This window comes from Tachypleus tridentatus, chromosome 2, assembly GCF_004210375.1.
Source record: "Tachypleus tridentatus isolate NWPU-2018 chromosome 2, ASM421037v1, whole genome shotgun sequence".
NCBI classification, from domain to species: Eukaryota; Metazoa; Arthropoda; class Merostomata; order Xiphosura; family Limulidae; genus Tachypleus; species Tachypleus tridentatus.
Genome location: NC_134826.1, coordinates 92571199 through 92588068, shown reverse-complemented (window position 1 = coordinate 92588068; position 16870 = coordinate 92571199). Strand labels below are relative to the sequence as shown.

The window sequence follows — 16870 nt, the reverse complement described above, 5'->3', positions numbered from 1 at the left end:
TTATATTGTTATATAAGACATTCATTCTCACAGTTTTAATATACTGAATGAGAACGCTAATAAAACCTTAAAACTATAAAAGTGAAAACTCTAGTACACAGAAAAGCAGAAAACTATCAAAACACAAAAGTGCCGTTCAATTCGAAACTGAAACCTAAAAGAATAACAGTAATGAAGAAATTGAAAGCTAAACTTTTTTAAGTTTATTTTTTTTAAGTTTCAGTTTCGGATTGAACGGTTTTTTTGTTTTTGGAGTTCTCTGTTTTTCTTTATATATTTCATAGCTTTATTGTTATGAAAGACATTCATTCTTCTAGTTTTGAGATACGGAATGAAGATACTAATAAAACTAAAACTATTAGAAATAACAATAAAACTATGAAATATACACAGAAAAAGTCAAATTCTTTGTGTTTTTAGAGTTTTTCTGCTTTTTTGTATATATTTCATAGTTTTATTGTTATATAAAACATTCACTCTCATAGTTTTAATATACTGAATAAGAACGCTAATAAATCTTTAAAACTATAAAAGTGAAAACTCTAGTACACAGCAAACCTATAAAAGAACAAAAACTGCCGTAAAATTCGAAACTGAAACCTAAAAGAATAAGAGTAATTATGAAATTCAAACCTAAACTCTTTTAAAGTTTATTTTTTTAGGTTTCAGTCTCGGTTTAAACTGTTTTTCTGGAGTTTTCTGTTTTTCTTCATATATTTCATAGGTTTATTGTTATAAAAGACGTTGATTCTCATAGCTCTGAAGTACGGAATGAAAACACAAATAAAATCTTAAAACTATTAGAAATAACAGTAAAACTATGAAATATACACAGAAAAACTGAAACTCTTTGTGTTTTTAAAGTTTTTCTGTATATATTTGAAAGCTTTATTGTTATATAAGATACTCATTCTCATAGTTCTAATATACTGTATGAAAACGCTAATAAAACCTAAAAACGAACGTTCAAATAAAAACTGAAACCTAAACGAATAACAATAATGACGAAATTGAAAGCTAAACTCTTTTAAAGTTTATTTTTTTAGCTTTGAGTCCCGGTTTGAACTGTTTTTAGGAAGTTTTCTGTTTTTCTTTATATATTTCATAGCTTTTTTGTAATAAAAGGCATTCATTCTTCTAATTTTGAGATACGGAATGAAGATACTAATAAAACTTTAAAACTATTAGAAATAACAATAAAACTATAAAATGTACACAGAGAAACTAAAATTTATTGTGTTTTTAGAGTTTTTCTGCTTTTTTCTATATATTTCATAGTTTTATTGTTATATAAGACATTCATTCTCCTAGCTTTATTATACTGAATGAAAACGCTAATAAAACTTAAAAACTAACGTTCATACAAAAACTTAAACCTAAAAAATAACAATAATAAAGAAATTGAAAGCTAAGCTATTTTAAAGTTCATTATTTTAGTTTCAGTTTCGGATTGATCGGGTTTTTTGTTTTTTGGAGTTTTCTGTTTTTCTTTGTATATTTCATAGCTTTATTGTAATAAAAGACATTCAATCTTCTAGTTTTGAGATACGGAATGAAAATACTAATAAAATGTTAAAACTATTAGAATAAAACTCTGAAATATACACAGAAAAACTGATATTCATTGTGTTTTTAGAGTTTTTCTGCTTTTCTGTATATATTTCAAATTTATATTGTTATATAAGACATTCATTCTCACAGTTTTAATATACTGAATGAGAACGCCAATAAAACCTTAAAACTATAAAAGTGAAAACTGTAGTACACAGAAAAACAGAAAAACTATCAAAACACAAAAAGTGCCGTTCAATTCTAAACTGAAACCGAAAAGAATAACAGTAATGATGAAATTGAAAGCTAAACTCTTTTAAAGTTTATTTTTTTGAGGTTTCAGTCTCGGTTTGAACTGTTTTTCTGGAGTTTTCTGTTTTTCTTCATATATTTCATAGGTTTATTGTTATAAAAGACGTTGATTCTCATAGCTTTGATGTAAGGAATGAAAACACAAATAAAATTTTAAAACTATTAGAAATAACAGTAAAACTATGAAATATACACAGAAAAACAGAATCTCTATGTTATTTTAAACTTTTTTGTTTTTTTGTATATATTTCATAGCTTAATTGTTCAATAAGGTATTCATTCTCATAGTTCTAATATACTGAATGAAAACTGTAATAAAACCCTAAAACTATAAAAGTGAAAACTCTATAGTAGAAAAAATCTAAAAACGCAAAAAGTGCCGTTCAATTCGAAACTGAAACCTAAAAGAACAACAATAATGAAGAAATTGAAAGCTTAACTCTTTTAAAGTTTATTTTTTAGGTTTCAGTCTCGGTTTGAACTGTTTTTCTGCAGTTTTCTGTTTCTCTTTATATATTTCATAGGTTTATTGTTATAAATGACGTTGATTCTCATAGCTTTGATGTACGGAATGAAAACACAAATAAAATCTTAAAACTATTAGAAATAACAGTAAAACTATGAAATATACACAGAAAAAGTGAATCTCTTTGTTATTTTAGACATTTTTTTTCTGTATATATTTCACAGCTTTATTCTTATATAAGATATTCATTCTCATAGTTTTAATAAACTAAATCAAAACGCTAATAAAACTTTAAAAGTATAAAAGTGAAAACTCTAACACAGAAAAACTCCAACAACACAAAGAGTATTGTTAAAATCGAAACTGAAACCTAAAAGAATTACAGTAATGAAGAAATTGAAAGCTAAACTCTTTTAAAGTTAATTTTTTTAGGTTTCAGTCTCGGTTTGAACTGTTTTTCTGGAGTTTTTCTGTATATATTTCATAGCTTTATTGTAATAAAAGTCATTCATTCTTCTAGTTTTGAGATACCGAATGAAAATACTAATGAAACTTTAAAACTATTAGAAATTATAATAAATTATGAAATATACACAGAAAAACTAAAATTCTTTGTGTTTCTAGAGTTTTTCTGCTTTTCTCTATATACTTCATAGTTTTATTGTCATATAAAACATTCATTGTTATAGTTTTAATATACTGAATGAGAACGCTAATAAATCCTTAAAACTATAAAAGTGAAAACTCTAGTACACAGAAAAACTATCAAAACACAAAAAGTGCCGTTCAATTCGAAACTGAAACTTAAAGAATAACAGTAATGAAGAAATTGAAAGCTAAACTCTTTTAAAGTTAATTTTTTTAGGTTTCAGTCTCGGTTTGAACTGTTTTTCTGGAGTTTTCTGTTTTTCTTCATATATTTCAAAGATTTGTTGTTATAAATGACGTTGATTCTCATAGCTTTGATGTACGGAATGAAAACACAAATAAAATCTTAAAACTATTAGAAATAACAGTAAAACTATGAAATATACTCAGAAAAAGTGAAACTCTTTGTGTTTTTAGAGTTTTCTGTATATATTTGAAAGTTTTATTGTTATATAAGATATTCTTTCTCATAGTTTTAATACACTGAATGAAAACCTAATAAAACCCTAAAACTATAAAAGTGAACACTCTAAAACAGAAAAAATCAAAAAACACAAAGAGTATCGTTCAAATCGAAACTGAAACCTAAAAGAATAACAGTAATGAAGAAATTGAAAGCTAAACTCTTTAAAAGTTAATTTTTTTAGGTTTCAGTATCGGTTTGAATTGTTTTTCTGGAGTTTTCTGTTTTTCTTCATATATTTCATAGATTTATTGTTATCAAAAACGTTGATTTTCATAGCTTTCATGTACGGAACGAAAACGCAAATAAAATCTTAAAACTATTAGAAATAACAGTAAAACAATGAAATATACACAGAAAAACTGAATCTTTTTGTTATTTTAGACTTTTTTGTTTCTCTGTATATATTTCACAGCTTTATTGTTATATAAGATATTCATTTTCATAGTTTTAATATACTTAATCAAAACGCTAATAAAACCTTAAAAGTATAAAAGTGAAAACTCTAACACAGAAAAACTCCAACAACACAAAGAGTATTGTTAAAATCGAAATTAAAACCTAAAAAAATTACAGTAATAAAGAAATTGAAAGCTCAACTCTCTTAAAATTTATTTTTTTAGGTTTCATTCTCGGTTTGAACTGTTTTTCTGGAGTTTTTCTGTATATATTTCAAAGCTTTATTGTAATAAAAGACATTTTTTCTTCTAGTTTTGAGATACGGAATGAAAATACTAATAAAACTTTAAAACTATTAGAAATAATAATAAATTATAAAATATACACAGAAATACTAAAATTATTTGTGTTTTTAGAGTTTTTCTGCTTTTCTGTATATATTTCATAGTTTTATTGTCATATAAAACATTCATTCTCTTAGTTTTAATATACGGAATGAGAACGCTAATAAATCTTTAAAACTATAAAAGTGAAAACTCTAGTACACAGAAGAACAGAAAAACTATCAAAACACAAAAAGTGCCGTTCAATTCGAAACTAAAACCTAAAAGAATAACTGTAATGAAGAAATTGAAAGCTAAACTCTTTTAAAGTTAATTTTTTTAGGTTTCAGTCTCGGTTTGAACTGTTTTTCTGGAGTTTTTCTGTATATATTTAATAGCTTTATTGTAACAAAAGTCATTCATTCTTCTAGTTTTGAGATACGGAATGAAAATACTAATGAACTTTAAAACTATTAGAAATTATAATAAATTATGAAATATACACAGAAAAACTAAAATTCTCTGTGTTTCTAGAGTTTTTCTGCTTTTCTCTATATACTTCATAGTTTTATTGTCATATAAAACATTCATTGTCATAGTTTTAATATACTGAATGAGAACGCTAATAAATCCTTAAAACTATAAAAGTGAAAACTCTAGTACACAGAAAAACTATCAAAACACAAAAAGTGCCGTTCAATTCGAAACTGAAACCTAAAAGAATAACAGTAATGAAGAAATTGAAAGCTAAACTCTTTTAAAGTTAATTTTTTTAGGTTTCAGTTTCGGTTTGAACTGTTTTTCTGGAGTTTTCTGTTTTTCTTCATATATTTCATAGGTTTATTGTTATAAAAAACGTTGATTCTCAAAGCTCTGAAGTACAGAGTGAAAACACAAATAAAATCTTAAAACTATTAGAAATAACAGTAAAACTATGAAATATACACAGAAAAAGTGAAACTCTTTGTGTTTTTAGAGTTTTCTGTATATATTTGAAAGCTTTATTGTTATATAAGATATTCATTCTCATAGTTTTAATACACTGAATGAAAACCTAATAAAACCCTAAAACTATAAAAGTGAAAACTCTAACACATAAAAAATCAAAAAACACAAAGAGTATCGTTCAATTCGAAACTGAAACCTAAAAGAATAACAGCAATGAAGAGATTGAAAGCTAAACTTTTTTAAAGTTTATTTTTTTTAGGTTTCAGTTTCGGATTGATCGTTTTGGTTTTTTTGGAGTTTTCTGTTTTTCTTTGTATATTTCATAGCTTTATTGTAATAAAAGACATTCAATCTTCTAGTTTTGAGATACGGAATGAAAATACTAATAAAACCTTAAAACTATTAGAATAAAACTATGAAATATACACAGAAAAACAGATATTCTTTGTGTTTTTAGAGTTTTTCTGCTTTTCTGTATATATTTCATAGTTTTATTGTCATATAAAACATTCATTCTCATAGATTTAATATACTGGATGAGAACGATAATAAATCCTTAAAACTATAAAAGTGAAAACTCTAGTACACAGAAAAACAGAAAAACTATCAAAACACAAAAAGTGCCGTTCAATTCGAAACTGAAACCTAAAAGAATAACAGTAATGAAGAAATTGAAAGCTAAACTCTTTTAAAGTTAATTTTTTTAGGTTTCAGTCTCGGTTTAAACTGTTTTTCTGGAGTTTTCTGTTTTTCTTCATATATTTCATAGGTTTATTGTTATAAAAAACGTTGATTCTCATAGCTCTGAAGTACGGAGTGAAAACACAAATAAAATCTTAAAACTATTAGAAATAACAGTAAAACTATGAAATATACACAGAAAAAGTGAAACTCTTTGTGTTTTTAGAGTTTTTTGTAAAAGTGAAAACTCTATCACAGAAAAACTTCAACAACACAAAGAGTATTGTTAAAATCGAAACTGAAACCTAAAAGAATTAGAGTAATGAAGAAATTGAAAGCTAAACTTTTTTAAAGTTTATTTTTTTTAGGTTTCAGTTTCGGATTGATCGTTGTTTTTTTTGGAGTTTTCTGTTTTTCTTTGTATATTTCATAGCTTTATTGTAATAAAAGACATTCAATCTTCTAGTTTTAAGATACGGAATCAAAATACTAAAAAAACTTTAAAACTATTACAATAAAACTCTGAAATATACACAGAAAAACTAAAATTATTTGTGTTTTTAGAGTTTTCTGCTTTTTTGTATATATTTCATAGTTTTATTGTCATATAAAACATTCATTCTCATAGTTTTAATATACTGGATGAGAACGCTAATAAATCCTTAAAACTATAAAAGTGAAAACTCTAGTACAAAGAAAAACAGAAAAACTATCAAAACACAAAAAGTGCCGTTCAATTCGAAACTGAAACCTAAAAGAATAACAGTAATGAAGAAATTGAAAGCTAAACTCTTTTAAAGTTATTTTTTTTAGGTTTCAGTCTCGGTTTGAACTGTTTTTCTGGAGTTTTCTGTTTTTCTTCATATATTTCATAGGTTTATTGTTATAAAAAACGTTGATTCTCATAGCTCTTAAGTACGGAGTGAAAACACAAATAAAATCTTAAAACTATTAGAAATAACAGTAAAACTATGAAATATACACAGAAAAAGTGAAACTCTTTGTGTTTTTAGAGTTTTCTGTATATATTTGAAAGCTTTATTGTTATATAAGATATTCATTCTCATAGTTTTAATACACTGAATGAAAACCTAATAAAACCCTAAAACTATAAAAGTGAACACTCTAATACAGAAAAAATCAAAAAACACAAAGAGTATCGTTCAAATCGAAACTGAAACCTAAAAGAACAACAGTAATGAAGAAATTGAAAGCTAAACTTTCTTAGAGTTTATTTTTTTAAGTTTCAGTTTCGGATTGATCGTTTTTTTGTTTTTTGGAGTTTTCTGTTTTTCTTTGTATATTGCATAGCTTTATTGTAATAAAAGACATTCAATCTTCTAGTTTTGAGATACGGAATGAAAATACTAATAAAACATTAAAACTATTAGAATAAAACTCTGAAATATACACAGAGAAACTGATATTCTTTGTGTTTTTAGAGTTTTTCTGCTTTTCTGTATATATTTCACATTTATATTGTTATATAAGACATTCATTCTCACAGTTTTAATATACTGAATGAGAACGCTAATAAAACCCTAAAACTATAAAAGTGAACACTCTAATACAGAAAAAATCAAAAAACACAAAGAGTATCGTTCAAATCGAATCTGAAACCTAAAAGAATAGCAGTAATGAAGAAATTGAAAGCTCAACTCTCTTAATGTTTATTTTTTTAGGTTTCAGTCTCGATTTGAACTGTTTTTCTGGAGTTTTCTGTTTTTCTTCATATATTTCATAGGTTTATTGTTATAAAAGACGTTGATTCTCATAGCTTTGATGTACGGAATGAAAACACAAATAAAATCTTAAAACTATTAGAAATAACAGTAAAACTATGGAATATGCACAGAAAAATTGAAATACTCTAAAAACACAAAGAGTACCGTTCAATTCGAAACTGAAACCTAAAAGAATAACAATAATGAAGAAATTGAAAGCTAAACTTTTTTAAAGTTTATTTTTTGAGGTTTCAGTTTCAGTTTGAACGGTTGTTTTTGTTTTTTGGAGTTTTCTGTTTTTCTTTGTATATTTCATAGCTTTATTGTTATATAAGATATTCATTCTCATAGTTTTATTATACTAAATGAAAACGCTAATAAAACCTTAAATCTATAAAAGTGAAAACTCTAATACAGAAAAACTCCAACAACACAAAGAGTACGGTTAAATTTGAAATTGAAACCTAAAAGAATAACAGTTATGAAGAAATTAAAAGCTAAAGTTTACTTTTTTAGGTTTGAGTCTCGGTTTGAACTGTTTTTCATGGAGTTTTCTGTTTTTCTTTATATATTTCATAGCTGTATTGTTATAAAAGACTTTCTTTCTTATAGTTTTGAGATACAGAACGAAAATACTAATGAAACGTTAAATATTTTAGAATTAACAATAAAACTATGGAATATGCACAGAAAAACTGAAATACTCTAAAAAAACAAAGAGTACCGTTCAATTCGAAACTGAAACCTAAAAGAATAACAATAATGAAGAAATTGAAAGCTATACTTTTTTAAAGTTTATTTTTTGAGGTTTCAGTTTCAGTTTGAACGGTTGTTTTTTTTGTGTGTGTTTTCTGTTTTTCTTTATATATTTCATAGCTTTATTGTTATAAAAGACATTCATTCTCATAGCTTTGAGGTACGGAATAAAAACACTACTAAAATATTAAAACTATTAGAAATAACAATAAAACTATGTAATATACACAGAAAAACTGAAACTCTTTGTGTTTTTAGAGTTTTTCTGTATATATTTCACAGCTTTATTGTTATATAAGATATTCATTCTCATAGTTTTGATATATAGGAAGAAAACGCTAATAAAACCTTAAAACAATAAAAGTGAAAACTCTTATACAGAAAAACTCTAACAACACAAGAGTATCGTTCAAATCGAACCTCAAGCCTAAAAGAATAACAATAATGAAGAAATTGAAAGCTAAAGTTTATATTTTTAGGTTTCAGTTTCGATTTGATCGGTTCTTCTTGTTTTCCTGGAGTTTTCTGTTTTTATTTATATATATCATAGATGTATTGTTGTAAAAGACATTCATTCTTATAGTTTTGAGATACGGCATGAAAACACTAATGAAACCTCAACCTATTAGAATTAACAATAAAACTATAGAACATGCACAGAAAAACTGAAATACTCTAAAAACACAAAGAGTTCCGCTCGAATTGAAACTAAAACCTGAGAGAATAACAATAATGAAGAAATTGAAAGCTAAACTCTTTAAAAGTTTATTCTTTTAGGTTTAAGTTTTGATATGAACGATTCTTCTTGTTTTTCTGGAGTTTTCTGTTTTTCTTTATATATTTCATAGCTCTGCTGTTATAAAAGACATTTTATTCTCATAGTTTTAAGATGCGGAATGAAAACTGTAATAAAACCTTAAAACTATAAAAGTAAAAAAAGTGTATAGATCCCAATACAGATGTTGTCAACATATTATTGTTCACTATAATTTTTTTGTCAGTAAAATTAAGTTTTACTAAACTTCCTTGATTAAATTTAAGGAAAATGACACGAACTTGAATTATCATTATTTATCTTTCCTTTACAGAAACTTAATGTAAAATGTTTTAATAATAATATCTCCCAGTTAAAAGTTTCTTTCTACACAAATGTGTAATGTTTAGTGCTGACATCTATTGGCCTAGTAAATGTGTACTTTTTCACTTTATTTGAAGCTTTTTTTTATTTTTTGTCTGCACAGTGCAGTGCACAGTAGAACATACCCAATCATGACATTTTGCAGTGGAAAGAGAAAACATTATGTTTTTAGGGAAAACGAAATTTCTGAATTACTTACAACTCCTGAATTTTGAAAAAGATATGTAATGTACAGAAAGCAGTGAAAGTGAAGGTCACAATTTAAAATCTTGACTGGTTATCACTTTTTAGATTTCTGAAACAATTGTTTTTATGGCCCCATTCTTTCTTAACTGTAACCAACTTTTGTAGAGGTGAATGAATCAAATGCAGAAAATATCATTACAATATCAGATAATTAACAACATCAAAATATTCTGACAGAAATATTTAAACTCTTTTGCACTATAATTTTTTTCTCAGTAAAATTAACTTTTACTAAAGTTCCTTGATGAAATTTTAAGCAAGTGATAATACCACCTTGAATTATTATTATTTTTTCTTCAGGAAAATTTAATGTAAAGTGTTTTAATAATATGCACCAGTTAAATGTTTCCACTCAAAGCAGATGTTCAGTGCTGACATTTATTGGCCTAGTAAATGTTTACTTTGTTACACTTTATTTGGAGCTTCTTTATTACTTTTTGTCTGCACTGTTCCAGTGCCCAGTAGAACATATCCTCCAATCATGTAATTTTGCAATTGCAGTGGAAAGAGAAAGCATTATGTTTTCATAGAAAACGAAATTTCTTAATTACTTACAACTCCTGAATTTGATATGGAAGGTATTCAAAATTTTGAGAAAGATATGTAATGTACAGAAAGCAGTGAAAGTGAATATTTCTTCTTAGAAGGTTACAATTCAAAGTCTTGACTGATTATCACTTTTCATTTTTCTGAAACAATTGTTTTTATGGCCCCATTCTTTCTCAATTGTAACCAATTTTGCAGAGCTGAATGAATGAAATGCAGAAAAATATCATATTAGTATTATACAATTATGTATAATATTAATATTGTAACAACATCAAAATATTCTAACAGAAATATTTAAACTCTTGTGCACTATATTTTTTGTCAGCAAATTTTAAGCAAATGATAGCATGCGTTTTGTTTTCGGGCAGCTTTTCAAACAAAAAAAATAACCCTCTCTTTAACCCTTTTGCAACAGACTCTGTATACAACATACACAAGTTTCTCTACATGTTGCCAAAAAACATGAAGTATTTCCACTATAACTTTTGATACATCTGCATCTTCACAAAATTTGATGGATTTAGTAAAATTAAAATTTTTTTATTAAATATTTTTCTAAAGATTTATTTGATAAAATATTGAGCGTTTTAGTCCAAGTGCAAAGCGATTTCACATAATGCTTAAAAATCTTTTGTCTGAAAAATCTCAATTATTTGTGTAATCTGTAAAAACCCTAAATACATTTGAAATGTTTGTTTTCAATAAATCTTTGCATTTCCTATTGATTGCCCATAATTGTAGGCTTAAAAATAATTTCTCTATCTTGATTTAACATATTTCTGTACACCTTGATTATTGCTGTTCCCATTTAAAATAACAGTTTTTAATTATCTTGTAAAATTAAACACTTAAGACTTTTATAATATTAAAACTTGATTTATTAGCTACAATTTGGAGCCAAGTTTATTCTTAAGACTTGATAATAAAGTAATTTCATTAATTTTGGAAAGTAACTGTAAAAAGTTGTAACATGCACACTATGACCTACCCAATGCAAAAAGAGTTTAATCAAGTAACCTATAAATATCCAAGGTTTTTTTTCAATGTTTATCACTTGGTTTGGTAAAATTCTAAAGCAAAACCCCAAAGTTTCATTTCCAGACAAGGATTAAATATGGTCATTATCACTTTAAGGAAACACAGAACATACATTTTTATCTTACTGCAGTCTTTATCAAAAATACCAAATTTAAATATTCAAATAAAATTATTTCTTTGCATAAGTTTTTTTTAAGACTCATTTTTTTAACAAAAATAATACACCTTTATTTGAAGAACACTCAATTTTACTTCACTGCTTGGTCAAATTGACTGAATTCATAATCCAGGAGTTTCCATACTTTCAATCCCTACCTTCCTACACTTTGGCATACTTTCAGTAAATAATTTCATTTTTTAATTAATTGTTTTTACTAAACGTTTGTTTGAGAATACAGTTTATTTTTATTGGTTTGATGAGTGCAAATTGATTTCCATGCTAAGATTAGAAATACTTTTCTTAAAATAAAATATAAAAAATCAAGTTTAATTTGCATTTCCTCTAAAATTCAAATAATATTGTACTGAATGATAACGTTTGAAATTTATATTTTAACTTATTTTTGCTACTTTAATTTGATATAATTGGTCAATCTGACTGGCCTCAAAACCAGCAAAAAAACTGCAATAAATCTAAATTACTCTTTTTTTTTTATGTCTAGACAATGAACTTCAAGTTGTAACATGAAACTACATTTGTTTATCCTAAATAGATAAATAAATGTGTTTATCCCTAACACAAGATTATACTTAAATTTCGTCTCCTCTTTGAACCACGTGTTGTAATACAAAATGAGTACAAAATATTCAAATAATCACTGTAAGCCCCAGTGAATGAGTTCTGCACTTAATATATGAAGCATAAGATACTTTTCAAAACACAATTTATTGCAAGATTTTGCCATTATTCCATAGGGATAGCATTTTTTAAAAGTGGGCAGTCAATAAATACCCTGCCACATTATGAACATCAAGCAAACTCTCTATTTTATGATATCAATTCAGCAACTCTTGACACATTACTGTAGTTATAACCTGTGGTTTAATTTTCAAGGTTACAATAATTTCTTTAGATTTCATAGTATTTTACAATATTTGGTCATTAAACATGTTGATATATCTTCCATCATTTTTTTCTCTTTGCCAAAGAATCTGTGATTTCTTCAAACTGAAAGCTTCTCAAGGGATCTGCCTCTCGTTTCTGGAAAAAGTGTTACAGATGAAATGTCAGAAAAACAATTCACTGTTCAAGTTCTGAACAAGTGTGTTTCATGTTTCTACATTTATTACTACAGAAATTACTAAATTACCAAGTATTACTAAAAAAATGTTCAAAGTAGAGAAGTAATTACTAAATTAATGAATACCGAAAGAATATTTTATACACATAAAAGTCTAAAACAAAGATAGCTACACATAAATCTCTTTACTGTGAAAATCCAAATAAAAATGTACTTTTTTGTATTTCAGAAAAATTGTTGTTGTTGTTTTGAATTAAGCACAAAGCTACACAATGGGCTATCTGTGCTCTGCCCACCATGGGTATTGATAAGGAATGGATAATTAGAAATCGAGGCACCGAATCTGAATGTGATGTTGACTGTACAGAGTTGTTTATTTGTGGCCATTTTCCAATAATCTGCTGGGTTTTTTTTAAGAGTTTTTTTTTTCATTTTTATTTATTTTTTCATGAATGGGGGTATCCATAATAAAGATGCTACATTTAAGTGCTCACTGACCCCACCCACTATGGAGCCCTAAGAGGGGATGTACTACAGCACCAAACAAGGACACTGCAGCAGCAACAGGATTTCGTTTACACTATACCACCTGAGCACCAGTATCAAACAATGTCCACAACACCCATTAAGAATGTCCAACACTGGTACTTGGTTGACCCTAACCCAAGTGGACCAGCTGATTGACCTTGGGAGGCCACCCTGAAGCAGCTATTCTACAGAAATTCCAGGCCATAGTGATGTGCCGGAGTTGGACCCCTCAACCACCAGGATCCTCTCCTCTCCTTTATAGGTCACCATGTACAGCAACATGTTGCCACCCACATGAAAGTACAGAACTTCTCTGGGAGGGTCCCCTCGCCACATACAAGAATCCACCTCGAGGGGTTTCCAAAAAACAGATCAAACAACTTTTTATAAATTAGATTAACACAATTTTTAAAGAAAACATTTAAATAAAACAATTCATTTACATTTTTAAACTTAACTATATTAATCTGACTTGTGTTGTTTCTTCAATCAAAACAAAATATTCTTCTTGGATTGAAACAGAATTTTCGTTTTTCTGATTTTTATCCTGTCTCAAAAAAAACAGCTTTCAAATGAATTCAATAAAATTCTTTGTTTATTCTCTAGATTAAAAAGATGACATACCTTGAACTTTTTTGTGCTTTTGTAAGGGTATACTGAACCTTATTTACTCTTGACTTGTTAGAATTTACAGATTTCTGAAACAATTCTTTATTATGGCTCCATTCTTTCTCAGTTGTAACCATCTTTTGCAGAGCTAAAGGAACTAAATAGCAGAAAATACAATTATAGTATCATGCAACAGATAATTAACAACAGAAACATTTAAACTCTTGTGCATTATAAATCTTTTGTCAGTAAAATTAACTTTTACTAAGGTTCCTTGATTAAATATCAAGCAAATGATATCACCTTGAATGATTATTATTTAGGTTTTCTTAAGGAAAATGCAAGTTAAAATGGTTTAATAATATGCAAAATATGCACCAGTTAAACTCAGTTAAAATGTTAGAACCTAATTAGACCTCTAATTGAGCTGAGATCAAGTGTTCAGTGCTGATATCTATTGACCTATAAATGTTTTCTTTCTTACACTTATTTGAAACATCTTTATTGTCTTCTGTCTGCACTGTTCCACAACCATGGCATCTCACTGTGGAAAAAGAAAGCATTGTACTTTTTTAGAAAAAGAAATTTATGAATTACTTACAACTTCTAAACCTGATTTGGAATAAGAATTAGAATTTGTAAAAGATAAGAAATATACAGATAGCAGTGAAAGTGAATAGCTCTGCTTAGAAGACCACAATGACAACAGTGAAAGCTCCACACCTGTTAGATCATCACAAAAAAGTAATTCAAATCTAAGCTACAAATGAAAAAACGTTCTCATGGAGAAAAGCACACTACTTCATTTGAAAGTGTACACATTTAACAGAAATTCTGGACTATAAAAATAAGAAGCTTGATGAATAAACAAAAGCAGGTGAAGTAGTTGTACATTAAAATGCAAAGGACATTAAAAAAAATAAAAACGTAATCAAAACAGTGTAAATGAATGAACACAAAGAAAAAATTCTGAATGAATGCTGATAAAATAAATTGTTGACAATGCTAATTTTTCAAAGCACAATGTCCAGGGATAGATTTATGTCAATCCTTTATTTATAACTTTTGTGATAACTTGAAATGGAAAGTTATTGATAATCTTTACAAAATAAAGAGTGTAATAATGTATCCATTTCAAAACCTATGCATTTATAACAGCTTGGTTATATTCTGAGGATGGCCGGGATTAAAGCAGTGTATCCTTTAAAAAGAAATCAATTTGGCACAAACCTTTGTATGCTATGTGAGGTAGAAACTAGGTTTATATTGAACTCTACAGTTTGTACTGGTTTATTCAAATGATCTTGCTTCTCTGGAGACCTAAGATTTTCAGGAAGTACAGTAACAAAATCACTGGAGTCTTTCTTCAATGAAGGTCACCCTCTGTGTGTTAACAATTGGTACACAGCTCATTATTATTTAGTTGGTTACATGAAAATAAACTGTTGTGGCATTGTAAAAAAAGCAGATAATAGAATTCTAAATACTTATATGAACAAAACATGAGGTAAAAACCAAATATAATAATTCAATAATGGAATTGAAATGGAAACATAAATTAGAAGTTTATATGCTGATTACATTTCATTACAAATTTAATGGTTGAAACTGGAAAGAAAGATCATCACACTGGTAGAAAATAAATAAACCAAACTGTGTTTTGGAATATGATAAGAACATTGAATATGATGTAATGCTCAATTTCTTGTCTTAAAAGGACACTAAATTGATTAAGTTCTTTTCATTGTAATGATACATTTTGTTGAATGTACATGCTCTATATCTCAACTCAAACTCTTGACCTTTCATCTGCAACTTATGAAGCAGTAATTAATAAAATATATATGCATAGTTCATCAATAAAACAAGATAAACCATCTAACACACAAGCAATAGAGACATAACAGACATTTTTCCATCCTTAGTCACATGAACAGCTTCAAAATAGAACTCTACAAAGCATTGCTATGTTTACAGTAATAGTTCAAGGACAGCACAAAAGCATAAAGAGCTCAGATACATATTGCACTGTGTGTAGTGTAACATTATATATTGTTCCATGTTTTGTTCAGTATCAAACTCCAAATGTTTTTAATAAAAATAATTACAATTAAAATATTTATATTTCCCACCAAAAATAACTTTTTAGTTTAATTTTAAATATTCAATTAAAATGTTAGAAGTTAGTTTTGAATTTTTATTCAGAACAGCAACATCACACACAACAGTTGAAAAGTTAATCACTACTATTACAATCTCACATTTATACTCAACAGTATAGCTTCTAATGTTCTTAACAATGGAAAGCTTAGTTGGTTTTTCTCAATAGGAGATATTAATAAACTTTAATAATACATAATTTTATATTCTATAACATACCTTCTTTGAAATGTAATTATTAGATATATTCCATTATGTATGAGTTAACAAATACCCTTCAATATACAAGTGATAACAGATTACACATGTAGAAACTTTATGAAATTCACTTGTATAAAATACAAGGCTGGCAATGAATTTTGTCACTACATTCATTTACCAGTCACATCACTGTACATTATTTCAGTTTATTAACTGCTTCCAAGAACTTAGTGAGAAGGAAGTCACATTTGTTTAGACTCCAGAAAAAAAAATGGAAAACAGAATAAAGAAATGAGAATAGACTTTATGAAGTAATTTATAGAATATGGAATTTAGTGAAAAAGAACCTTTAAATTAAAACAAAATTTACCTTATATTAAGTAAATGAATATAAAAGTTAAAGGTAGATAAGAAAACTGCAGAAGAATAAAGAATTGAATTTAAGGAAAATCAAAGAAAGATAAATAGCATTTAGGTCACCAAAATTAAGATATGTATTCAAAAAAAAAAGGACATTAAAAAAGGATACAGAAACAGAATGTATTCAAGTATTTGAGGAATAAAACAACTAAGTATATTAAATAGGTGAAAGTTTAAGAAGTGAATCTATTTTATAACATAGTGGATCAAAATGTTATAGGAAAGCAGGAACCACAAAACCAGATAGAAAAGATACATTGGGAGTAAGCTAATACAAATATTATAATCAAACCCCCAAGGGCAAGAACTCAACTCGTATCAGACCAATTTGGGATGCTGAGAAAACTCCAACAGTTAAATAAAAGCACAATGCAGACTCATCAATATGACTGCTCTTGTGACCTTTTGTACTTACATAAAGTCTTTATAGATTTCATACTACCAACTTTTAATATAGTATGTATATCTT

General features: G+C 26.9%; 1 long non-coding RNA gene across 4 annotated transcripts in view; it reads right to left on the bottom strand.

Moving 5' to 3' along the window:
- Nucleotides 1–12265: 12265 nt before the first annotated feature.
- Nucleotides 12266–16870, bottom strand: part of LOC143244549 (uncharacterized) — a 29411-nt gene continuing 24806 nt past the window's right edge. For 2 of the 4 annotated variants that reach the window (XR_013025188.1, XR_013025189.1), the window contains exons 3-5: nucleotides 14105–14164; nucleotides 13636–13777; nucleotides 12266–12443 (exon numbers count right to left, since the gene is read on the bottom strand). This is a non-coding gene — a long non-coding RNA (uncharacterized LOC143244549). Of the gene's footprint in view, nucleotides 12444–13635; nucleotides 13778–14104; nucleotides 14817–14850; nucleotides 15340–16870 lie in introns of those variants that run through there. The other 2 variants (XR_013025187.1, XR_013025186.1) reach the window with 2 other exon arrangements.